The sequence below is a fragment of the Symphalangus syndactylus genome, chromosome 14 (assembly GCF_028878055.3).
Source record: "Symphalangus syndactylus isolate Jambi chromosome 14, NHGRI_mSymSyn1-v2.1_pri, whole genome shotgun sequence".
In the NCBI taxonomy this organism is placed as follows: domain Eukaryota; kingdom Metazoa; phylum Chordata; class Mammalia; order Primates; family Hylobatidae; genus Symphalangus; species Symphalangus syndactylus.
The window spans coordinates 95308263-95334773 of record NC_072436.2 but is presented as its reverse complement, the minus strand read 5'-3'; the positions used below and the strand labels follow the sequence as shown (position 1 = coordinate 95334773).

Genomic DNA, 26511 nt, shown 5'->3' with positions numbered 1-26511 from the left:
CAGGCTGGACGGAGGCGGGGCTAGAGCGAGGATCCCGAGAGAGCGCCGGGGTGGGGCTGGTTCGTAGAAATGAAAAATGACTTTTTTTTTAAATGTGTTTTTTTACCAAGCACACTAAACTCTTAAGCCCACAGATACAGCCAAATAAATTAGATTATAAAAGTAGGGAAATAAGGCTGCTGTGGTCTACATTCGAATTTAGCAAATCAAAACCCCGTGGTTTTGTTTTAGAAAATTCTAAAAAGCATCTTTCCACTGCTAATGACTTATTTCCAGGGACTCTGAGTACTGAAGAGCCTAGCAAGTTATTGAAATGACCTGTGAACGTGCCTTGTTGCAGATATACCCGAAGTGAGCATAGATTTTACTGGATAATTTTTGTGATTGGAAAAAAAAAAAAAACAGGGCTCTTTCTAAATTTAGTAAATCTAATCTTCTATAGCTGAGATTGTTGGCCACGAAAGATCAGTTTCTGAGATTGTTTAGGGATTTTTTTTTCTTTTTAATTAGCACAGTTGTATGTTGCCTTTCGTGATGGTTCCAGAAGGCCTAGAATTATCTACTACAATCACAGTTTCCTTCACAATTTATGGTCCTGAAAAAATACCAGAGAACACCTTACCGTTCAGGATTGTGGGAAGAAAACCAGATCATAGAAATCAACAACAATAATGTACTATTTACTATTCACCTACTTTTGATGTTGCATTTGCTACACAGGTTTATGGTAAGCGGTTGTCTTGGTCAATTTTCTGCTGCTATAACCAAATACCATAGACTGGTAGATTTATAAAGAAACAGATTTGTTTGGCTTGTAGTTCTGAAGGCTGGGAAGTCCAAGACAGAGGGCATTATTGTTTTGTCAAAATATGATGGAGGGCATCACACTGGGGTAGGGGTGGGGAGGCATGTGAGCCCAATTGACTCTGGAAATAACTAACCCTCCTGTGATAATGGAATTAACTTATTGATGACCTAATCATTTCCTAAAGGTCCCACCTCTTCAAACTATTACAATGACAAGTTTCAACTTGAATTTTGAAGGGGACATTCAAATCATTGCAGAGGTAGTAAGGGTAAAAGTGAACTAATATACCACAAAGTCTTTTGACATAATTCCTGCCCTGGAGGAATTTATGACCAAGAATAGGAACCAGATACAGCCAGAAGAAACAGAGACCCATGCAAAACAGTCTAGATTCAAGGGTTGAGGTATGCAGGTAGTAGCCTCACTACAGTGAGAAGGAGAGTAAGAGTGGGCCAGCAAAGCATTGAACCTTGACTTTCCTCCCCCCACAAGAGATTTTTGCCTTACAGCTGGGGAAGAAAAAAAATCACAAAAATAAATAGCCTGTTAAGATTTTAGACATCAGACATCTGGGGAAAATAAAATCTGAAGCAGGTTCTCTAAAATTAAAGTATGTAGGTAGTGGCCTACTCTAAAGGCAAATAAGAACTGTCCAGAGAATATTTCCCTTGGAATTCCACAAGAGAGCCACTCCCACTACAGGCTGTCAAGGAAAATTTGTAATCACTTAAGTATAAAACAGGCCCTGCCACAAAAACTGCCTTTTCTGTCTAGGACATTGCCCAATCTATTGTTTACTTTTGGATCTCAAGTGCTGAATTCCAAGAAATTCATGGGTTTAGACTGAAAGTCTGGAATAATCCGGACACCCACTTGAGACTATGCAATGGGGTTTGGGAGTAATGAAAACATGTTTTGGATTTGATGGAGGTTGTTTTATCACTCCAAAGTATATAGCTCTTCCCATGATATTCACTGATATATTATCATTTGTATGTTATAATCTGTTTTCAAGTCCTTCCCCTATGGGTTCTAGCTCCCCAGGGCAAATGTAATAATAATAGTAATAACTTCCCTTTATTGATTACTTACCTGTGCCAGGCACTAAGTTAATGCTTTTAGATATATTTATGTATATAATTCACATATTACCCCAATGCAATATTGCTATTAAACCATTTTTATAAATGAGAATACCAGGTATAGAGAAGTTAAATAATTCATCCAAGGTCACATCAGCTCATAAATTGTAGATCTGAGATTCAAATCCAATAATCTGCTTTACTCCAAAGCAAGTACTCTTAAAGGCATCCACATACAATTTGCTGTCTATCCACAGGGGATTGGTCTGAGGACCCCCCACAGATACCAAAATTTACAGATACTCAACCAATCAGTGATAGAAAAAGTTGGCCCACCATATCTGCAGGTTCCGTATCCACGAATGCAGATACAGATGGCCAGCTGTACCACAAACTCAAAGCAAAGACCTTTTCTCACTCCACTATGGTGGCCAGTGAGACTCTCAATGTTTAAGGTGCTCCAGAACTGTTGAATCTCTAAATACTCTAAATAAAGTACTATCTAACCACCTAAAACATAACAAAGCTATTCTCTCTATTGGCCTCAAACTAAGTTTCATAAGAACAAAAATTCTTAATATATTAATAGATGCAACTGTTTCACCTACCAATAGATATTTGGATCTAGGAACTAAGTCTTGGTAATTTTTTATCTCCCCCTCTCCAACTTCTCCCTCCACCCACACAGTGCCTAATAATGCATAATATATAATAGGTACTCAATAATCTAGTAGACTAACTCCTGGACCCAAAAACATGTCTAAAGTAAAAACAAATTTTCCTCCCCTCTCCACCTTCTCCCTCCACCCACACAGTGCCTAATAATGCTTGACATACAATAGGTACTCATTAAAAATAGTAGACTAACTCCTGGACCCAATAATATGTCTAGAGTATAAACAAATTTCTCTTACGAGAAAAGTAAGTTAAAGCTCTTGACACAGAAGGTGGGTTGCCATTTTAAAAATCAAGTGTACTTATGAAAATTCAAACATTTTATCTCTGAGAGTCAATCGGTGTGATGGTTAATTTTGGGTGTCATCTTGACTGGATTAAGGGATGCCCAGACAGCTGATAAAGCATTACTTCTGTGTGTGTGTGTGAGAGTATTTCCAGAAGAGACTGACATTTGAATCAGTAGACTAAGTAAGGAAGATCTGCCCTCACCCAATTTAGGTGGACACCATCCAATTGGCTGAGGCCCAGATAGAACAAAGAGGAAAGGAATATTTTCTTTCTCCCTCTTTTGGAGCTGGAACACACTTTTTCTCCTGCATTTAAGCATTGGAACTGCATGTTCCTTTGGACTCCAGAACTTAAATCAGTGTACCCTCTCAGCCCCATGTTCTCAGGCTTTTGGCCATGCAGTGAGAGTTACACCATTGGCTTCTCTGGTTCTGAGACCTTCAGACTTGGACTGAGCCCTACTGCCAGCTTCCCTGGCCCTCCAGCTTGCAGATGGCCAATCATTGGACTTCTCAGCCTCTATAATTTTGTGAGCTAATTCCCTAAAAAATATTCTCATATATCTTTATGCTTTATTTATTACACACACATACACACACACACACACACACACACTACTCGTTCTGTTTCTCTGGAGAACTCTAATACAACTAGCAAAAGCAAAAATAATAATAATAATGGCTGTTTCAGATTAAAGAATGAACAAACAAACTGAGCCCTAGTTCAAAAATTTGCATATTTAATTAGCCAGGCATGGTAGTGGACGCCTATAGTCCCAGCTACTCTGGAGGCTGAGGCAGGAGAATCGCTTGAGCCGAGGAGGTGGATGTTGCAGTGAGCCAAGATTGCGCCACTGCACTCTGCTCTCCAGCCTGGGTGACAAAGCGAGACTCTATCTCAAAAAAAAAAAAAAAAAAAAAAAAAAAAAAGGTACATATTAGCTCCTATCTCCCCTCTTTTCCCACTGTCAGATGTTCTTATTCCTAAACACTAAAGCTCTTTGGCTTCAATGAGCTTCTCTGACTAATTCTGCCAGAAATCTGGAGATTTACTGCAAAATCAAAGAGACTAGTAAACAGAGAGGGGCCTACTTCTGTTTCCCAAATGAAAAAGGAGTTTCTTATTAGTGAGGCTGACCAGGCTGGTAGGTGGGTTCTCAAACTTGGCCCGTGCTATTAACTCTTTCAATCTAGCTGGGAACAGCAGCATGATTCCAAAGTGCTAGACTAGTGCTGATGCCATTGTTCTAGCCAGAGTAACTTTGTCAGTCTTTCTTATGAAAGAGTAGATTCAAGAGATTAAAACCTGAGTCTTTATTAAATATTAAATGGATCTGGAGGAAGCATCAGTTAAGGCTGAGGAAATTAATTGTACAGATTTGTCAAGGAATTGGAATCAAAGGGATTATATACATTAAATTTATCTCACACAAAGTAAAATTATGGAAACTGCATATTGAAATACAATATAATTTGTATCTTTAGGTGAAAATTAAAATGTTCAGTGCTTTATCCTACTTATTTTGTACAAATTCCTAAGGTATTTTGTAATGATTGCAGTTATAAATAGGATTAAAACCCATAAAAAACATAAATAATAGATGAAATACCATATCTATTGCGTGGTTCACTCTTCCACTCATCACTTACCTTGCAAAGTCACTGGCTAAGAGGCATTCAGTTGGTTGCAATCATGAGTAAACATATTGAAATTTTTTCTCCTGGTGAGTTTCTCATCAGTAGTGCTCAGGGACCATCTCAAAGGCCTAAAATACCTATTAAACAGTCTGAGATCCAAGTATGGAAACCCCAGAGGGCTCATTAAGATCCTAATGACGCCATGGCTGGCTGGGTTTCAAGGAAGGGATAAATGGCAGCATAATGGGGCCAGATTTATTTTAGTCAAATCTGGACTAACCACAGGTAGCCATGTCTGGATACTGTAATTCAGAACTAAATATTATATCTAGTACCGTTGGTCCATCTTCCACCTTAATAAATTGAAACTATCCTGCAAAGTGCTTGCTTGAAACATTCATCTAGGAATGTATATTGTCAGAATTTTAGTACTAGAGCTTTCACACACTGGAATTCAAATTCAGAAAAGCATGGTGTGTCAGATCAGTCTATGTCTAAATATGTATGTACTATTTTTTTAGTCAGGTTTATTGAAGTATAATTTACGTAGAGTAAAAGTCAGCTTTTTTATTCTTGCAAACACATATAGTTGTGTAACCATCACCACAATCAAGATATAGAACACTTCAATCATTCAAAAAATGCCCTCTTATAGTCAATCTTTTCCCCCTCCACCAGCCCCTGGCAAACCACTGATCTGTTTTCTGTTCCAATAATTTTACCTTTTCCAGAATGTCTTTATTAGTCCATTCTCACACTGCTATGAAGAAATACTTGAGACTGGGTAATTTACAAAGGAAAGGTTTAATTGACTCACAGTTCCGCATTGCTGGGGAAGCCTCAGGAAGCTTACAATCATGGCAGAAGGCAAAGGAGAAGCAGGTACCTTCTTCACAGGGTGGCAGGAGAGAGTAAGTGTCAGCAGGGGAAAGGCCAGATGCTTATAAAACCATCAGATCTCATGAGACTCATTCACTATCATGAGGACAGCAAGGAGGGAACCACCCCCATGATCCGATTACCTCCACCTGCTCCCACCCTTGAGACGTGGGGATTATGGAGATTTGGGGGATTACAATTCAAGATGAGATTTTGGGTGGGGACACAGCCAAACCATATCAATATTATATAAATGGAATCACATGGCATGTAACCATTTGAGTCTCATTTCTTTCACTTATTATAATACATTTGAGATTAATCCACATCATTGCATGCATCAGTAGTTTGCTTATTTTTATTGCCAGTTAGCATTCCATTGTGTGGGTATACCACAGTTTGTTTATCCATTCATCAGTTGATAGACTTCAGTTGTTTCCACTTTTTGGGTGTTATGAATAATGCTGCTATGAATATCCATGTACAAGTTTTTGTATGGACATACGTTTTCATTTCTCTTGGGTAAATAAACAGCTAGGAACAGAATTGCTGAGTCATAAGTGTGTCTTTAGTTTTTCAAAGTAGCTATATCATTCTGCATTCTGTGGCATCCTGGAATACAGAGTTTAGCAGAAGTAGATATTGCGTGTACAAGGGCCTCTCATGACTTCCTACCGTAAGTTTTTGTCAGAACATCCCAGGTCTATAATTCCTGTAACTTTCAGGCCTGTTGCTAGAAATCATATAGCTAGTACGTATCAAATTGTAAATGCGTGAGAGTTCCAGTTGTACCACATTTTTGCCAGAACTTGATGCTGTCAGGTTTTTAAATTTTTTGGCATCCTAATATGTGTATTTCATTTCCCTTATGACTAACAACTTTTATTAGTAATGCATTTATTTGCCATCCACATATCTTCTTTGGTGAAGTGTCTGTTCAAATCTTTTATTTTTAATTTGACTTTTTGTTTATTGAATTACAAGAGTTATTTATATATTGTGGATACCAGTCCTTTGTCAAATATGACACCTGGCTTTAAGAGTTGTATGTTATTACAGGCAACTGCCGACATAGTAGCACACAGAAAAATGATTCCTTCGTTGACCACAAAGAAAACTTTACTATGACCAAACATCCTTCAAGAAGCTAGCTGACAGGTGAAATCAAAACCACCAACATTTTTACCATATGGGAACTTTCCTAACGCCAACATCAATGCAGATAGAACACATTCTTTGCAGAAAAATGACCTAATTTCACATTGAAAGATGATAAAATTATGAGCTTAAAGTACATGAATTTATCATACTAAAAGAATGTTTTAAAATTGGGAAAGTGGCACTTACAAGCTTTAGCAAATAATGTGGAAAGTTAGCTAAGTCATAATGTTCATACAGTATAACTGGGTATTTTGTTTAGATTGGACCATGATCTAAATATAAGAAAATTCAGATTGTTTACCAAGAAACTCCTGTGGCATCCTGGAATATAGAGTTTAGCAGAAGTAGATATTGCGTATACAAGGGCCTCTCATGACTTCCTACCGTAAGTTTTTGTCAGAACATCCCAGGTCTATAATTCCTGTAACTTTCAGGCCTGTTGCTAGAAATCGTATAGCTAGTACGTATCAAATTGTAATTCACCTAAGAATCACCAGAGCTTTTTAAAATCCCAATGTGCAACTTTAATTTAGGATCTTAACCCCAAGATCCCAAATTAATGGGTCTAAGGTATTATCTACATGTCTATGATGACACCAGGTGATTCTGATGGGGTGTTCTATGCACTGCAGAAAGAATGCCCTAATTCTTAGTGTGTACTTGACTTAGAAAGCTAGAGAACTGAGCTACAGCGGTATGGTTTTGAAATGCTGTATAACATTTTATGGGGCTTACCCTTAAACATGCCCTTCCAAAAGGCAGACCAGATATTCACAGTTCCTACTAGCCACATTGACTACTATTGTGTAGTTTATTAATCAAAAATAATAAAAATAGCTAACCCTTATAGATTGCCTTAATATTTTCAAGATATTGTAATAAACACTTTATATACTTATTTTAGGGCTTTCACATTTTTGTTTCATTTTGTTTTTTAGTTTTTAAAATAGTCGTTTGAGACAGATAGGTGATATACTTATCCCCATTTTTTTTTTTTTTTTTTTTTTGAGACGGAGTCCCGCTCTGTCGCCCAGGCTGGAGTGCAGTGGCGCGATCTCGGCTCACTGCAAGCTCCGCCTCCCGGGTTCGCGCCATTCTCCTGCCTCAGCCTCTCCGAGTAGCTGGGACTACAGGCGCCCGCCACCACGCCCGGCTAATTTTTTGTATTTTTAGTAGAGACGGGGTTTCACCGTGGTCGCGATCTCCTGACCTCGTGATCCGCCTGCCTCGGCCTCCCAAAGTGCTGGGATTACAAGCGTGAGCCACCACGCCCGGCCACTTATCCCCATTTTAAGACGATGAAATTGAAGTTTAGGGAGTTTAAGTATTTTGCCCAAAGATACAGAGCATAATTTATCTATCAAAACCTCAAGAACTAAAAAATAATAATAATTATATGCAGTACTTACTTCAACTAAATCTGCATTTGTTAGTGACCTATTGCTGCAAATACATTACCCCAAAATGTTTTTTAATGTTGTAAATATTTTCAATAATCCACTGGCTCTCCTGGCAAACAATCTGCATGAGTTGAAGTCCAGAGACCCAGAGTCAGAATAAGGAAGAGTGCATATTCAAAGATGTATTAAAATAATCAATATGCCAGATTATTTCAAAATATAAGAAACAGAATTTTGGGGTTTTTTTATTTAAAAGCAGTAGACTTCATTTAGTAGACAAATAATGCTGTTAAAGTCTTTACTGGTAATATATAAGAAAGTCATACTATATTGATGGTGTCAACTCAATTTTTTTCTGTCACCCAGGCTGGAGTGAAGTGATACAATCATGGCTCAGTGCAATCTCAACTTCCCAGGCTCAGATGATCCTCCCACCTCAGCCTCCCAAGTAGCTAGGACTAAAAGCATGTGCCACCACGCCTGGCTAATTTTTTGTATTTTTAGTAGAGATGGGGTTTCATTATGTTGCCCAGACTGGCCTCAAACTCCTGGGCTCAAGCAATCTGCCTGCCTTGGCCTCCCAAAGTGCTGGAATTACAGGCATGAGCCACCCTGCCTGGTCAGTGTCAGCTCAATTGAAGGGCAAAAAGAATGCTATGCCTGAATAGTGCACAGTTCAAATGAACACAAGAATAAGTCTGAATTAATAGAAGAAGAAGAGAAAGAGAAAAAAAAAAAAGAAGGAGGAGGAGGAAGAAGAGGAGGGGAGAAGAGGAGAAACCTCACTCAAATGTATTCCTCTTTGAATGTTTTAAGCAGTCACACAGAATTTGGACCTGAGCAAAGTCTACTTGTTCTCTATGACCGTATGTCATATTTATTTCCTACAGAAACAGAAATCCTCATGAAGTTCACATCAAAAGTCTATGGGTTTGATGGGGGATGAAATGATTCTGGCCATAAGCTGTCATTCTAATTCTATCAAACCTTCCTTAGTCTACATGACCATGGAGAATCATTTCAGAGAGTTTCTTGGATTGAGTCAGCAGGTGTCAATGCAGGTGGGGCCATGGAGTAACTGTCTGAAAAGCAGAAAAAGTTTTGACATAATTTAGGTCATCAAATAAATATCCTGTGACTTTTTAAGAGGATGTTTGAAATAGCAAGGTTGATGTTAATAGAAATACATATTTTAGGCTAGACACAGTGGCTCACGCCTGTAATCCCAACGCTTTGGGAGGCCAAGGCAGGCAGATCACGAGGTCAGGAGTTCGAGACCAGCCTGACCAACAGGGTAAAACCTGTCTCTACTGAAAATACAAAAATTAGCCAGGTGTGATGGTGAGCACCTGTAATCCCAGCTACTCAGGAGGCTGAGGCAGGAGAATTGCTTGAACCCGGGAGCCAGAGGTTGCAGTAAGCCAAGATCATGCCATTGCACGCCAGAGAAAGAAAGAAAGAGAGAAAGAGAGAGAGAGAAAGAAAGAAAGAAAGAAAGAAAGAAAGAAAGAAAGAAAGAAAGAAAGAAAAAGAAATATGTATTTTTAAATATAACTATCCCTGAAGTGCTGAGAAACTGATTTACCCACTTGCTCTTCATTTTGAACTTGGACTACTTCTGCCACCTACTCTGTTGCCCCTTCCAATTTTTGAGTCATAGGAAACTATTTCGTTGCTTTTATTTTCACCAGGGATGGGCAGGGGAATGAAACTGAAGCATATTAAATATGCTACTTGTTAGGTGCTTTGTGGGAAGACAATTGAGATTTTGTTTGCTTGGCTGTTTTTTAAGACTGAAGTGGGACTTCTAGCCTTGGTAGGGTGAAGAGGTCAGTAAATCCTCTCTCCCCTCCCCATCCAAGAAACTGGAAAACTGGAGAATATTGTCCAAAAGTGCCACTTCAGGGCTCTTTGATATGTATTGCAAATATTTTTTCTCAGTTTATCATTTGCCTCTTAATTTTATTTATAATGATTTTTCCATCAGAAAATTTTCAAGTTTATATGGTTAACCTCTGAGATTTATGCCATACTTGTAAAGAATTTTCTCACCCTGAGAAAGGTCTCATAGTCACTGGGAAACCAATTCACACTAGTCCTTATCTTGCATTAATTTTCTTGGTTTTATTTTTGGTTTCTTGATGAGATTTGGAAAGCAATCTAGAGTCCTAGTGAGAGATTGAGATAATGCTCTAGTTTCCTGATAAGATTTGAAAAAAACCTTAGCTTCATTAGCAGCATATTTTTAAAACATCATCTGTTCTGTGACAAGTTCTCCCATTTCGATGTGTCTAGATATCACCTAGAAAACTTGTTTAAAATACTGATTCCCCAGTCTGACTTCCAGAGAGAGAGTTGGGTGGGGTCTGGGAAATCTGCCTTTGTAATCAAGTTCCAAATGACAGTGATGTGGATCATCTACCAGCTGCCCTCTTTTTTTTTTTTTTTTTTGGAGACGGAGTCTCGCTCTGTCACCCAGGCTGGAGGGCAGTGGCGCGATCTCGGCTCACTGCAAGCTCCGCCTCCCGGGTTCACGCCATTCTCCTGCCTCAGCCTCTTCGAGTAGCTGGGACTACAGGCGCCCGCCACCACGCCTGGCTAATTTTTTGTATTTTTAGTAGAGACAGGGTTTCACTGTGGTCTCTATCTCCTGACCTCGTGATCCGCCCGCCTCGGCCTCCCAAAGTGCTGGGATTACAAGCGTGAGCCACCGCGCCCGGCCAGCTGCACTCTTTAATACCCTGGTTCAGGGGGCATTTTATTGCACTTGATCAAATTTAGGCTAGGTCTTCCATAGGGGAGTATATCAATCAGGATCCCAGTAGGAGACAAATGTTGCATTCAAATTAAGATACACTGTTTGCAAGGATGTGGGCAAGGAAGAGGGGACCACAGGGGGAAATAAGAGAATGCTGCTGTAGGCCGGGCACAGTGGCTCACGCCTGTAATCCCGGCACTTTGGGAGGCTGAGGCAGGCGGATCACGAGGTCAGGAGATCAAGACCATCTTGGTTTACATGGTGAAACCCCATCGCTACTAAAAATACAAAAATTAGCTGGGCGTGGTGGGGGCGCCTGTACTCCCAGCTACTCGGGAGGCTGAGACAGGAGAATGGTGTGAACCCGGGGAGGCAGAGCTTGCAGTGAGCCTAGTCGTGCCACTGCACTCCAGCCTGGGCAACAGAGCGAGACTCCATCTCAAAAAAAAAAAAAAAAAAAAGAGAGAGAGAATGCTGCTATAACCTCTGGACCTGAAGGCATGATGAGAGGGAATGGTTACTATAGCTGGAGAGAGTCCTATACAGTTGGCCCCCTTGAGAAGAGCAGTAAATATGGTTGATCTCTTTGGTCAAGGGACATAGCCAAACTGAGTTGGCAAAAGTGGAGAATACATACCCTGACTTCATCTCCCGTGACCCTCCACCCCCAACCCCGATTTCCTGCTAGAGGTCCCCATAAGCCATGGGTGTGAGCCCTTGAGGTTGCCCATAGAGGTCAGCCTCCTAGGGTAGAAAGTAGGGTGGAGAAAGGTGGCAAGTAGATCTGAGGAACAAGGAAAGGATATCTGGCACAGGACCTATGGAAGAATTCCATCACAGAGTACAAAATGTGTGACAGAGAAAGAAAAGCCACAGGGAAACAGGCAAGCCAGTGATTCTTAAAGGGAAATCATAGGAAAGGAGATTTGGGAGTAAAACTTATCATCTGGTATTTAAATAAGAAAACCGTATTTTCTGTACCATAGATTGGAACAAATAGTCTATGCTTTGCTTTGAAAAGTTATTACAGGTAATGTTTTATGTTAGTTGCACACTGAATTCACTCTTATTGAAAAGTAAATTTATATTAAATTATTAAATTAAGTCTGGCCTAATTCTAGAAAATGTCATTATTGTATCCATAACCCAAACAAACAAGCCACAAAAAAATTGTTCATTTTGCTGCTGGGTTTTAAATTAACTTCACCCTATACCAACTTGCTGATAAGAGTGAACCACAAACGCCAACAAAAATTGATAGTACTCACCCTGGAGCCTGCCCTTTCCACACCCAGCCAGCACTGGCTTAGATTCTGTCTGTCAAACTTGAAAGCTCTGGCCCTGAAAACTGTATCTCTATTCTGCATTAACCTTTTTGACTTATTTTTGGAATAGACCTGGTATCATAGATCTTCATTGGTTATCAGTTATTCTTTGCCACGCAGGATTGCTAGGATTGATTTTGCTTACTTCAGATTTAATGTGGCTTTTTTGTGCATATAATATTCAGCATGGTCTGAGAAGTGGCTATTTGCATTTCTAAATATCCTCATCAACAGGAAGGAATCAACAGTGATCCTTTTAGTGACATGCACAACTGCCAACATCTTACAGTCATTTCCAGAATCTCCTGGTTCATTTAGCAAATACCACATATGAGCCATCATAGTAACTCAATTGTCACGCGTGTTGGTGCCAATTAAACTGTTTTTCTTTTCTTGTCAAGATGTTTCTCTCATTTCCCTACAGGCTGTTCTATGGTTCTGTTGAAAGTCAAAATCTAGTAAGAGCAGAGCATCTGATATATTTGTGTCTTTCCATAGAACAGTTTCATCAACAGGAAGGTAAAGAAAGCAATGAGGAAAACAGTTATGTTTAACTTAATTTTAACCAACAAAGATCTGGTAAATGATTTAAACATGACCAAAACCTTGGGAGAAAGGAATGATATCATTTAAAGTTAGTCCCTGACCAGGCGCCATGTTGGACCCTGCATTAAGAGGGAAGCATGCAGTGGCAAAGCCCTACCTTCAGTGCTCATTGCTCATTGGCCCTCTCTAGGAACAAACACAGAACTGCATGCAAACCTCTGTGAAGTCATGGTGTTGCAAGGGCTCATGTCCAGTTGTACTTTTTAAATTGGAATCTATTGTCCTAATGTTTTATTTGTTGAGATTTGTGGTGTGATTCAAAATGTGAAAGATACAAAAGGAAATGCAATAGAAATCCTGTCACTCTGTTTCTTAGCTACCTAGTTCTCCTCCCTATGAGCAGTTCATTTTACCAGTTTCTTGAGAATCCTTTCAAACAAAATACTTTGCATATGTAAACAAATGCAAATAATATATTTTATTAAACCTGAGATGCCATGGTTTGCAATATGTGCCATTGTTGTGTATACTACTACAAAAGAATAATTTTCAAAGCCCTGCCAATTAAACTATGATATGGTATCTATTATACAATGCATTCTAATTTCAGAGACAACAAATGTGAAAATGTATGCATCTTAGAATGAATGAGACTAAGTGTGGTGGCTCACTCCTGTAATCCCAGCACTTTGGAAGGCCAAGGGAGGATCATTTGAGCCCAGGACTTTGATACCAGCCTGGGCAACATAGCAAGACCCCCAACTCTACAAAAAAAAAAAAAAAGTAGCTGGGAATGGTGGTACATGCCTGTAGCCCCAGCTACTCAGGAGGCTGAGGCAGGAGGATCACTTGAGCCCAGGATTTTGATGGGCAACATAGTAAGACTCCAACTCTTTTTTAAAAATTGTTTTAAAAGAGGAACTTATGTCTGACATAAAAGAAAACACAAAGTATGATGAAATCTAGATCTTTTACAGAAGTTACAACCTCTGAGCCTGAACAAATACAAACCACAGCACTAAAACAAACACACAGGTGTGACAATTAGTATTGTGGACTTTTGTGAAATAATGAAGAAAAGAAGAGGGGACTTTAGAAGAGGTGAAAGAGTATTACTGGCCGGGTGACGTGGCTCACGCCTGTAATCCCAGCAATTTGGGAGGCTGAGGCAGGCAGATCACAAGGTCAGGAGTTCGAGACTAGCCTGGCCAATATGGTGAAACCCTGTCTCTACCAAAAAATACAAAAATTAGCCAAGCGTGGTGGTGCATGCCTGCAGTCCCAGCTACTCAGGAGGCTGAGGCAGGAGAATCGCTTGAACGCAGGAGAATCGCTTGAACCCAGGAGGTGGAGGTTGCAGTGAGCCAAGATGGTGCCACTGCACTGCAGCCTAGGTGACACAGTAAGGCTCCGTCTCAAAAAAAAAAAAGATTATTACAAATGTGGAAACTGTAGATTAGAAAAAACACAGAGTAGTAAAATTTTCTATCCACGACAAGGTTGAGAATATATTATTAAACAGATGGTTTGTTAGATTTAAAGAGTAAAAATGGCATACATTTTTAATTTTTTAAAAATGAGATGATTAGAAAGAACCAGGAATATACACAGGAATATTATGCCACAACTGGGTCGTGGCTGTGATATGGGGAAAGAACCAAGGAGACACTTGCTTTGGCAGGCCCTTAAATGAGTATACCCTATATAGAATTTCCTTTCTCTGAGGCTATGAGTGACACACTACAGAGAACAACAGGTATAACAGGGTGAAGAATGGAACTGGTTCAAGTTCTGTTTCAGACAATAACTAGTGAGCATGGGCAAGTCACTTCATTTTGTTTTTCCTTCTCTAAAATAAGGAGATTGCATCTATTAATTCCTAAGTTCCTTTCCACTAATTCCATTGTATTGATAATCTGATGGGTCAGGAAAATGTGGAAGAGCTAGTTATTTGATGTAAGCAAAATGTCTGATGTTATCTGTGATATATTGGTGGAAGTGATGAAGAAATTTGGATTAGGTTCCCATCGAATTCCAATCAGTCTGACATCTGGGACCTCATGAGAGGCCTGGAGCAGAGCCACTCGGCTAAGCCATTGCTGGATTCCTGACTCTGAGTCGGTGTGAGACAATATATGCTTATAGCTTTAAGCCACTAGGTTTTAGGGTAATTTGTTTCACAGCAATATAGGACTAGGACTAATATGCACACTTGGAGAGACACTGACAAACCTAAGTATGTCCCAAGAAGGACAGCCAGGAGGGCACTAGGTTTGAAGTCCTGTCACATGTGGAGTACACTTGAGGTGATAAGGAGGGCAGGTCTAATGAGGACCTGATGGCTGTGTACAAGTATCTTCCAGCCTATGAAGGAGTAGGCAAACCTTCTCTATGTGATTCCAGGAGGCAAGATAATGGTGAAAGTAGCTTTGGGTTCTTATTTAGAAATCACTTTCTAATAGTTACAACTGACCCATGTGAGAAAGGGGCCCAGAAAGAGACTTAACAGAAGGGTCTCAGCTGAGGCTTGATGATGCTGTCAGAAATGTTGCTGCAGAGGTCCTTACATGGGAAGAAAAGATGTCTCCTCAGGGATCTCATGGTTTGGGATTCTGTTTTAGGATACTCTGTCTGCAATTCAGAGTGGATCACAGCTAAGCTCTTAGCTTAAATGGATATAAAGAGATGTTCCTTCTGCATGAAACTACAAGTTATTGGAGTTCAGGATCTCTGCCCAGTGCTGAAGGCTGAACAATAATGTGACAGCTTACCCACCCACCTTGTGGGGCAAGGATTTTCACAATTATGTTATTTTACATCTTCACCAACCTCTAACATTTTCTATGTGTTTTCATATACCTTCTCTGGTTTGAGACCAACACTGTGAGTAGGTGGCAGGAATGACTTGCCTCTTTTGTACAGAAGAGGACACTGAGACTCAGAGCCATTAAGTGATTCACTTGGAATCACGCAGCTGGTAACTAACTAGTTAGGCAGGGACTTGGTTCCTGGATCCTGTTCATGTTCTAGGAGAAATGTCACAGGAAAGCTGAACTTCAGGTGAATAGATCTTGCTTGGAAGATGACCAGAAGAGTCTTTGGGAAACTTTAAGCCTAATTAGAGCAAACGAACCAGTGAAGGAGAGACTAGTCTCAATCTGTATTTCCAACGTGCCTTTCCAGAGATAGCCTTCCACCTGCCTTTTCTGAACCAAACTTGTTAATTGAAGGAATAAGTGTGGGGTTGCTTGATTTGAAAATCAGACACTTAGACAGTTTACTGGAAAAAAAAACACAGTTATCTTCTAAGGAAGATAAGGGGCAGTGAGTAGGAAGTGTGATTTTCTGAAACTGTGGGGGTGCAAGAGAAAAATTTGGTGATAATAACCAGGAAAGTGGGTGTTTAAAGCTTTATATTCCCTGTGGTAAGCTGAACCTTTTTCTCTTAAAAGCTTAGCTTCTGCTCACTGGGTAATTTCTTATAAATATTTGGAGGGAAAGGGAGACTCTGGCTTTGTTCCTAGTTATGCCACCCCTGAAAGCTAATGGCCCAGTTCAAACAGGGTGAGTATACCTTTTCCAGGATAATGTGTCCTACAGGCTGAGGGAGGGTGGATTGGGGGAACGGGGGAACTAGCATAGGAAAAGTAAATAGTGTGGCCTCCTTTTTCAAATAAACTTTTGGCTCACACCTGCACTGGTCACCAGGCCTGGGTAGAAACAAGCCCGAAAGCCCGAGATAAGCAAATACTCTTGTTATCTTTTCATCTCTGAGTGATCAGTGGTCCCAATGTAACCTAGGAGCCTGGGTCTCCAGAAAGCCATGTGAAAGCTCTGTGTCATTTCATACACAGAGTGGTGTTTCTTTCTTAAACAATCAGTCCAGACTCATTTCATCAGTTAGTTCCTCCTTTCCAGGGACTCTGAAGATATTTTTCTGCTGTCTATGGGGAAAGAATGATGGAGAAGCGTGAACCCAAAGGTTCCCTCATTTATCCTTTGCCTTCAACCTTAAGCCTTTTCTAATGAGGCAGAAATTCCTAATGTGAAAAACATGGGATTTGGAACCCAATAGAGCACCTGGAATCCTATTTCCATCACTTACAAGATGTGTGAATATAGGCACATCATGTCCTTCTGGGGCCAGTTTTCACATATATAAAACAGAATACTACGACTACTTACTTCATGAGATTCTTGTGAGGATTGGATGAGATTGTGTATGTAAAACATCTAACATGGGTCCAGGGTCATGATACTTGCACAACAAATATTATTTCCTTTGCTTCCACCTTCTACTCCTAGCTCTGCCAGAATTTCCAACTATGTCAGTTACCTGAGCAGATTCACCTAGAGGAGTGAATCTACCAAATGTCCCATTCTTATGGAAGCCTAAAAGCTCATGGAGAGACATTCCTGATGTTTACTCCCAGGAAGGAGAAATGTTTGTACTGAACAATCCACTGTATTGTTTATCTGGATTTTGTGTGTCCAAGGGCATGCATCTGAAGACAATTGACCAAGATGAGGAGCACTATCTCTAGCTAGGATCAGGATAAAATGTGTGGTGAGGAGAACTTATGAATTTGTCTTTAGCTATGGAGCAAGGCACAGGCTAACTGGCCCTCTTACAGTCAAAGTTGGGATGCTAAAGAAAGGCTCCAAGCAAACTTGCAGAGTCCACGAGCTTCTCTTTCTGACCCCCAGACTCCACTTTTTGGATCTTTATTTCTTTTAAGCCCTCAGCAAGCCCATGCCCTCTGAATTAGCTTCCCATGGCTGCTGCAACAAATTAACACAGAGTGGGAGGTTTCAAGAAACAGAAATTGTTCTCTCATAATTCTAGAGCCCAGAAGTCCAAAGTCAAGGCGTCAGCTGGGCCTTCTGCCTTCCAGTGGCTGCAGGGGAGAATCCTTCCTTACCTCTTCCAGCTTCTGGCGGCTGTCTGCATTCTCTAGCTTCTGTGGCTTGTGACCTCATCACTCCACTCTCTGCCTCTGTCTTCAAGTCACTTTCTCTTCTGTGTCTGCATCAATCTCTATTTCACTCTTATAAGGATACTTGCCACTCAATTTAGGGCCTACCTGGATAATCCAGGATGATTTCTTCATCTCAAGATCTTTAATTTAATTATATTTGTAAAGATTCTTTTTCCAAATAATAGTCACAGTTCCGAGGATTAGGTTCCAGAGATTAAGACATGGACATATCTTTTTGGAGGCACTGTGCAAGCCACTATACCACCTAAACCTTTTTATCTTTTATTTATTTTATTTTATTTATTTTTTTTGAGACGGAGTCTCGCTCTGTCGCCCAGGCTGGAGTGCAGTGGCGCAATCTCGGCTCACTGCAAGCTCCGCCTCCCGGGTTCACGCCATTCTCCTGCCTCAGCCTCTCCGAGTAGCTGGGACTACAGGCGCCCACCACCACGCCCGGCTAATTTTTTTGTCTTTTTTAGTAGAGACGGGGTTTCACTGTGGTCTCGATCTCCTGACCTTGTGATCCGCCCGCCTCGGCCTCCCAAAGTGCTGGGATTACAAGCGTGAGCCACCGTGCCCGGCCTATTTATTTTTTTTTTGAGACGAGATCTTGCTTTGTTGCCCAGGCTGGAGTGCAGTGGTATAATCACAGCTCACTGCAGCCTCAACCTTCTGGGCTCAAACAATCCTCCCAACCCAGCCTCCTGAGTAGCTGGGACTACAGGTATGTACCACCATGCCTGACTAATTTTTTTATTTTTTGTAGAGGCAAGGTCTCACTGTGTTACCCAGGCTGGTCACAAACTCCTGGCATCAAGTGATCCTCCTGCCTCAGCTTTCCGAAGTTCTGGGATTACAGGTGTCAGCCATCACACCTGGCCTAACCCCTGTTAGGGAGCTGACCAACTAATTCAGGCAATGTGAGTCCACGTATTACTCTTCCCAGGGGTATTTGCACTGCAAATATCACATTAACCTAAAAGAAAAGGGCAATTATTAATTCAAAAGGAAAAATAATCACCAATAGTGCCATTTTAGGTACTAGCAAGGAACTGTTTCTTTTTATCATTTTCTTCTCATCAGTAAGAAAACTTTTCCTGGAAAGCTGTCTCCAGAAAACTCTCCAACTCTCACTTCTCACTGTATAGTTTTGTATCATATCCTCATTCCTAAACTACTCTTAGGCAAGGGGGATGCATTATACCTCCTATGACTGGCTTAGAGCCTTAGACTGACCAGGAATTCACTCCAGCAGCTGAGGAAGTAGAGAGGACCCAGCCTCTAAGAAACATATAACTTCCCATCAATAATAGAACAAAACAAGGAAGTAGAGATTGGTGAGTGGTTTTTGGAAGGCAATCACCAGTGTCTGCACTCCATGTAAGTTATTTCCTTTCCCACCGGCCATTGGGTTGATCCTGCTATGTAGGCTGCTTCACCACATGGAACATACCTTGTTGGGAGCACTTGGCTGAAAGGCATAAAAAAATTAGACATTTCTGATGTGCAATCCTGATACTTCTGAAATGCAAGAGTCTGTGGGAGACGGCATTTTTCAATATTCTTTCAAAAGACACACTTACCTAATCATCAGAGAAATAGCCAAGGATGTCCACTCAGTATTTTTAAACTACTGAGGTTTTAGGCCAGGCACAGTGGCTCATGCCTGTAATCCCAGCACTTCGGAAGGCCGAGGTGGAAGGATGGCTTGAGCTCAGGAGTTTGAGGCTACAGTGAGCTATGATGGTGTCACCGCACTCCAGTCCGGGCAACAGAGTGAGACCCCAATCGCTAACAAACAAACATACAAAACCGAGGTTTCAAAGCACCAGGAAGAAAGTTATTTTCAAAACTCAGAATGTCTCCTGTTTGCCTATTCAAATATTGCCTGAAGATGGGTTCGCAAAAATTTAGAGGAAAAAGTGTCAAGATACCTGGATTTAAATCAGCCTGGAGACTATATAGGGAAATTAGCCACATCTAACTCAGCCTGATTCTGAACCTGTGACCTGCAGGTAAAGGCTGAACCTTTTCCCTCCAGAGAAAATGTCAAAGCAGCAGTTTTCTTTGGGCAGCCCTTGCCTTTGAGTTAGCCAGGAATCCACCACTCACTGGCACTACACTCATGGGGCTTACATGTACATTTCATACTCTACCAGTTTTACCCTATGAGATATTGCCCTAGATTATTATTTTCTTGTTATTACTCTTCTCTTTCAAGTCTACCTCAGGTTTCTTGAAAGCACAAAGTAATGCTCTGGGCATCTTACCCACTGAGCAGCACTGATAAGAGCATATAGGTTTGGGCACCGGATCATTGGGAGAAAAACTATTGCTTCATTATGCAGTTGTACTGCCATGAGATGTATGTTATCTTACTCACGCCGTTATACTAAAGACCTGCAACTGGCTGGCAACCTACCAGCCATGTCTGGCCTGCAATAATTTTTAACTTTTAAATTAGTTGCATTCAATAGATACTGGGGACTACTAGAGCAGAGCAAGGGTTGAAAAACTAACTAGTGGGTACTATGCTCACTACCTAGGTGATGGGATCAATCATACCCCAAACCTTAACATCATGCAATATACCCATGCAACAAACCTGCACATGTACTCCCTGAATCTAAAATAAAAGTTGAAATTATGTTTTTTAAAAATAAAAAAGTTAGTTGCATATTAAACATTTAAAACTTTTAAAACAAAAAGAGGAAGTTTTGGATTTGAATATTTGTCTGATCCTTCCCACTCTCTCCTCTCCTTCCAGGACTCCAATTACTTATTAGAATGCTTAAGTTGCTCTACGGCTCGTTGATGGCCTTTTTATTGAAATCTTTTTTTCTTTCTGTGTTTCATTTTGGATCATTTCTATTGCCGTATTCAAAGTCACTGAATCTTTTATTCTGTAATGTCTATGCCATTAATCTCATCCAATGTGTTTTTCTTCTCAGATATTGTAGTGAATATCTCTAGATTTTTTACTTAGGTCTTTTAAATATATTTTGTCTCTATTTAGCCTTTTGAACATTTGTAATTCAGTTATAATAACTTTTAATGCCCTTGTCTGCTAAGTCTAACATCTGTGCCAGTTCTAGGTCAGTTTCAATTAATTGATCTTTCTCCTCATTATGGGACATATTTTCTTGCTTCTTTGCATAATGTTAATTTTTGGTTGGATGCTGACATTGTGAATTTTAACTTGCAACACAATGGACATTTTTGTATTCCTTGAATATTCATGAGCCTTATTCTGGGTCATGGTTAAATTACTTGGAAATAGTTTGGTCCTTTTAGGTCTAGTTTTTTAAATGTTAGGTAGAGCTAGATCAGTGCTCAGTCTAGAGCTGATTATTCTCCACCACGAATGGAAGACCTTTCTAAATATTCTAATCAATGCCTGTGAATCCTGAAGTTTCCTATTCTGGCTGGTGGAAAGAGACACTATTCTTGGCCCTGTGGGAGCAGCATACACTATCCTCTCTGATCCTGTCCCGTGGTTCTTTCCCAGGCTTCAGGTAGTCCCCGCCCCACCCCAACCCCCTATCCCATGCACTAATCCACACACAGATGAATGCTTGAGGGAATCCTCTTCACTTATACAGAGGAGCCCCTCTATGTGCTTCTCACCTCTCTAGTGCTATGTCATGAAGGCTCTAGCATTGTGGTCTCCCCAGACTGTCAGCTCCATCTCCTCAACTCAGCAATCTCTCAGGCTCTGCCTGGAGTCCCCCTCACTGCATGATAGCCTAGAAACACTCTCAATGCATTAAGCTGAGTCACAGGACTCACCCTGTTTTCCATCTCTTCACCGTTGCCTGACATTAGCATCTAGAAAAATCATTGTTTCACATATTTTGCCTTTTTTATGTTTGTTTCAGAGAGTAAACCCTGTCTCTGTTAGTCTATCTTATTTGGAAGTGAAAGTTTTTCTCATTCTTTTAAAATTTCATTTTAATTTTTATTTTGCATGTAAAATAAATAGTACATGTACAATAGTACATGTAAAAAAGTTACTAAAGATTAAACCTACATAGGCTGGGGGCATCCAGTTCTGGAAGATGGAGTAAGCAGGTAGGAACCTAAACAGAATGCTTAGAGAAGCCATCCAAAGGCTCTGAAAAGTAAATGATAATGGACATACAAGGGAAAGAAACCAAAATTTGAAGTACTAATGAGTTGGTGGCGATTTTTATTTTTTTCTCTTCCATGTCTCCTAGCCTGGACTCAAACAAAAACCAAGAACTGTGGCCCCTGAGAAAAGCTTTTCTTTCTGGTCTGAAGAGCAAGAAGAGGGCCCCTGTGGGATACAGAGGTTTGGGGGGAATCTCCTCCCTCATTTTAACTTTCTCTCCCATCTCAGCCCCAGGTGAGCCCCAGATACAAAATCACAATTGTGTGATGGCAGTGGCTGCCAACAGACACATAAAACCCAGAGAGAGAGGAATGCTTCTCTCTAATCACTGGAACTGTGATCCTAAAAATATAGAGCACATCCCAGGTGCTTTTTTCTCTATTTATCCTCCTGCTGCTTTTCCCCAGAGGTAGACTCAGTTGTAGGAAACAAATTGGAGAGCAAAGAGACTAAAGCCCTAGATTTCCATCAGAAGACCAGGAAGGGAGATGTGTTTAATATATAAGATAACTGAAATAATACCAGGTTTACCGAATAATACCAAATGGAATTAAAATAGAGCTCAACAACAGAAAGACATCTGAAAAATCCCCCAAAACTTAGACATCTAAATAATGCTTATAAATAACCTATAGATCAAAGAGAAAATATCAAGGGAAATTATAAAGTATTTTGAACTAAATGAAAATGATGTAACTAAAGCAATGCTTAGAGGGAAAGTTTTAGCACTAAATGCTTAAATGAGAAAATAAGAATAGAAAGAAAACTATAGACTGATAATCTGTCATGAGTATAGATGCAAAGATCCTTTTAAAAATGTAGCAAATCTGGCCAGGTGCAGTGGCTCATACCTGTAATCCCAGCACTTTGGGAGACCAAGGTGGGTGGATCACTTGAGCTCAGGAGTTCAAGAGCAGCCTGGGGAACACGGTGAAACCCCGTCCCTACAAAAAATTATCAGGGCCTGATTATGTGCACTTGTCGTCCTAGCTACCCAGAAGGCTGAGGTGGGAGGATCACCTAAGCCTGGGAGTTCAAGGCTGCAATGAGCCAGGATCACGCCACTGCACTTTAGCCTAGATGAACAGAGTAAGACACTGAAAAAAAAAAAAAAAAAGAGAAAAAGAAAGAAAAATTAGCAAGTCAAATACAGCAATATATAAAAACAATAATATGTCACAACCAAGTGGAATTTATTTTTGGAAGACAAGGCTGGTTCAACGTTTTAAAATCAGTCACTGTAATCCATCATATTAATGTCTGAAAAAAAAATGTTTGTACCAAAAGATACAGAAAAAGCATTTGACAAATTTCAACATACATTCATGACAATAGTTTTTTTTGGTATAATTATGTCTCATGGAATGTTTTGGACATAATTATGCTAAAAATTATTCGTTGTTTATCTGAAATTAAAATTTACCTGGATAGTATGTATATTGTCTGGGAACCATATAAGATCCAAAATGATTTTATAGACTTGATGAATAAGAATAAAAATATTGGCCGGGCGCGGTGGCTCACGCTTGTAATCCCAGCACTTTGGGAGGCCGAGGCGGGCGGATCACAAGGTCAGGAGATCGAGACCACGGTGAAACCCCGTCTCTACTAAAAAATACAGAAAATTAGCCGGGCGTGGTGGCGGGCGCCTGTAGTCCCAGCTACTCGGAGAGGCTGAGGCAGGAGAATGGCGTGAACCCGGGACGCGGAGCTTGCAGTGAGCCGAGATTGCGCCACTGCACTCCAGCCTGGGCGAAAGAGCAAGACTCCATCTCAAAAAAAAAAAAAAAAAAAAAAAAAAAAAAAAAAAAAAAAAGAATAAAAATATTAGCAGGATTTTTTAAAACATAAGCAAGCTGACTCTAAAATATATATGAAAAGGTGAAGGACATAGAATAAACAAAACAATTTGAAAAAGAAGAATGGAGTTAGCTCACCCTAACCAATTTTGAAACTTAGTCTAAAGAGAAGTATAATAATTTTAAGACACTGTGGTATTGATGAAACTATACACACACAAGTGGAACAAAATAGGCAATCCAGGAATAGATCCACAAAAATATGATCAATTGATTTTTGAAGATAGATTTTTTATTGATATAAAATTGACATAACATAAAATACATTATTTTAACCATTTTAAAGTACAAAATTGACAATTTTTGAAAAAGGTATTAAGGCAATTCAATGGATAAAGGATAATCTTTTTAACAAATGGAACAACTGAAAATCCATATGCAAAAAAATGAACCTCAAGCTATATATCAGAGTATAATCTATAGAAAAAGTAACCTCAAATGGATCATAGATCTAAATGCAAAACCAGAAACTAACATGTTTATTTTAAAACATACGTTTTTGATAATGTTTAGATATGACATCAAAATCCAATTCATAAAAGCGAAAAAAGATAAATTAGACTTAATCAAAATTAAATTTTTTCGGCTAAAAACATTGTTAAATATTTAAGAATTAAAAGAACAAGCTGTAAACTGGGGTCAAATATTAGCAAATTGTATATCCAACACAGGATTTGTATCCAGAATATGTAAATAACTTTCAAAACTCAATAGTAAGAAAACAACAATACAATTTTAAAAATAGGCAAAATATGTGAATGAACATTTCAACAAAGAAGTTATGCAGATGGCAGATAAAGACATGAAAAGTTGCTCAAAATCATTAGCCATTAGGGAAATGAAAATTCAGACCACAATAAGGGTACCACTCCACACCCGTTAGAACAACTATAATTAAAACACCGCCCTCACCACCAACACCAAACGAGAATACCAAGTACTAGTGAGGAAGCAGAGCAGCTGGAAGAAATTCTCCCACATTGCTGGTGGAAATGCAAAATGGCAGACACTCTGAAATCTGTGTGGCAGATTCTTATAAAGTTTAACATGTACTTACAATATAACCCTGCCATCCGACTCCTAGATGTTTGCCCTAGAGAAATGAAAACTTGATGCTTACAGAAAAAATTGTACATGAATGTCTATAGCAGCTTTATTCATAATCACCCAAAACTGGAAATGCATTAAATGCCCCTGAATGAGTGAATGGCGAAGTAAATTGTAATGCATTCATTCAATGAATCATACTCAGCAATATAAAGGAACAAAGTATTGATATGATCAATGACATGGATGAAGCTCAAAGACATTTTGCTAAGTTTACAGTCTCAAAGGTTTCTGAAAGAAACAAGTCTCAAAGGTTACCTATGGTACAATTCCATTTATAAGATAGTCTGGAAAAGGTAATACTACAGAGATGATGAACTAATCAGTGGTTGCCAGAGGTTAGGTGCTGGAGACAGAGTTTCACTACAAACTGGTAACATGAGAGAATTTGGGGAGGAGGTAATGGAACTGTTCTGTATTGATTGGTGCTTGCACAGATCTATATATATTAAAGCTCAGAGAACTGTACACACAAAAAAATTAAGTTTACTCTTTGTAAATAAAAGGAAAAGATGATGCAAAAAATCTTTGGTCTTTGGATGCCTTTGGTAACAAAAAGAAAAAAGAGAAAAACAAAGTTTGGAACTGCGACAGCCTCCTTACTTTACAGTTGGAGAAACTTTAGCCAAAGAATGAAAGTAACTTAATCAAGGCCAAAAGAACTAACAAGCAACTACAGGAGCAGATTTTCTTTCTGGAAATATTTCTTATCCCCGTCCCTGACCCAGGCCCATTCTGGCAAGTTTAACTTAGCGTCTATTTTTCTTTAGGGAATATCTAAGTTCAGAGTTTCTGTGGAAGACAGAACAGAATCATGTGCAAATTAAAACAAAAGAAATATAAATGCTATATATATAAATATGCTCATATGCATATAAAAGTGATATGGTTTGGCTGTGTCCCCACCGAATCTCATTTTGGATTTCCATGTGTTGTGGGAGGGACCCAGTGGGAGGTAATTGAATCATGGGGGCAGGTCTTTCCCATGCTGTTCTCATGATAGTGAATAAGTCTCACAAGATCTGATGGTTATAAAAAGGGGAGTTTCAGCCAGGCGCAGTGTCTCATGCCTGTAATCCCAGCACTTTGGGAGGCTGAAGCGGGCGGATCACTTGAGGTCAGAAGTTCGAGACCAGCCTGATCAACATAGAGAAACCCTGTCTCTACTAAAAAATACAAAATTACCCAGGCATGGTAGCGCATGCCTGTAATCCCAGCTACTTGGGAGGCTGGGGCAGGAGAATCACTTGAACCCAGAAGGCAGAGGTTGTGGTGAGCCAAGATTGTGCCATTGCACTCTAGCCTGGGCAATAAAAGTGAAAATCTGTCTCAAAAAAAAAAAGGGTAGGGGCAGTTTCATTGCACAAATCCTCCTCTCTTTGCCTGCTGCCCATCCATGTAAGATGTGACTTGCTCCTCCTTGCCTTTTGCCATGATGGTGAGGCTTCCCCAGCCACATGGAACTGTAAGTCCAATTAAACCTCTTTCTTTTGTAAATTTCCTAGTCTCGGGTATGTCTTTATCAGCAGTGTGAAAATGGGCTAATACAAAAAGCTATATGTATATCTCCTGTTTTGCAGATTGTGAAGTTGGCATGAGCCCAGCTCCTGATGGATAGACCTATGGCTGACTATGAGAAAAGATGTCTGAAGGATGGCCCAGATAGCAAAACAAATAAACCAGTAAGCAAACAAATGGGGGAGCCCTGGAGTTGGACCAACTGTCTATAAATCCAGGCTCTGCTACCTACTCGATGTGGGATGATCCTGTGGACATTGCTTACATTTTTTTTACCACTTTACTGGCTTCATTTATAAAAGGTATCCTAATGTAATGTACTACAAGAGATTAAAACAAAAAACTTACCAGCAA

At 39.9% G+C, this 26511-nt stretch overlaps 1 long non-coding RNA gene across 2 annotated transcripts; it reads left to right on the top strand.

Moving 5' to 3' along the window:
• Positions 1 to 4: 4 nt before the first annotated feature.
• LOC129461974 (uncharacterized) lies at positions 5 to 26511 on the top strand. Of its 2 annotated transcripts, XR_008650739.2 has the most exons (3): positions 5 to 351; positions 511 to 673; positions 26220 to 26511. It is a non-coding gene; the product is annotated as an uncharacterized lncRNA (long non-coding RNA). The 2 variants fall into 2 exon arrangements; XR_010115749.1 differs by having other exon boundaries at positions 12 to 673.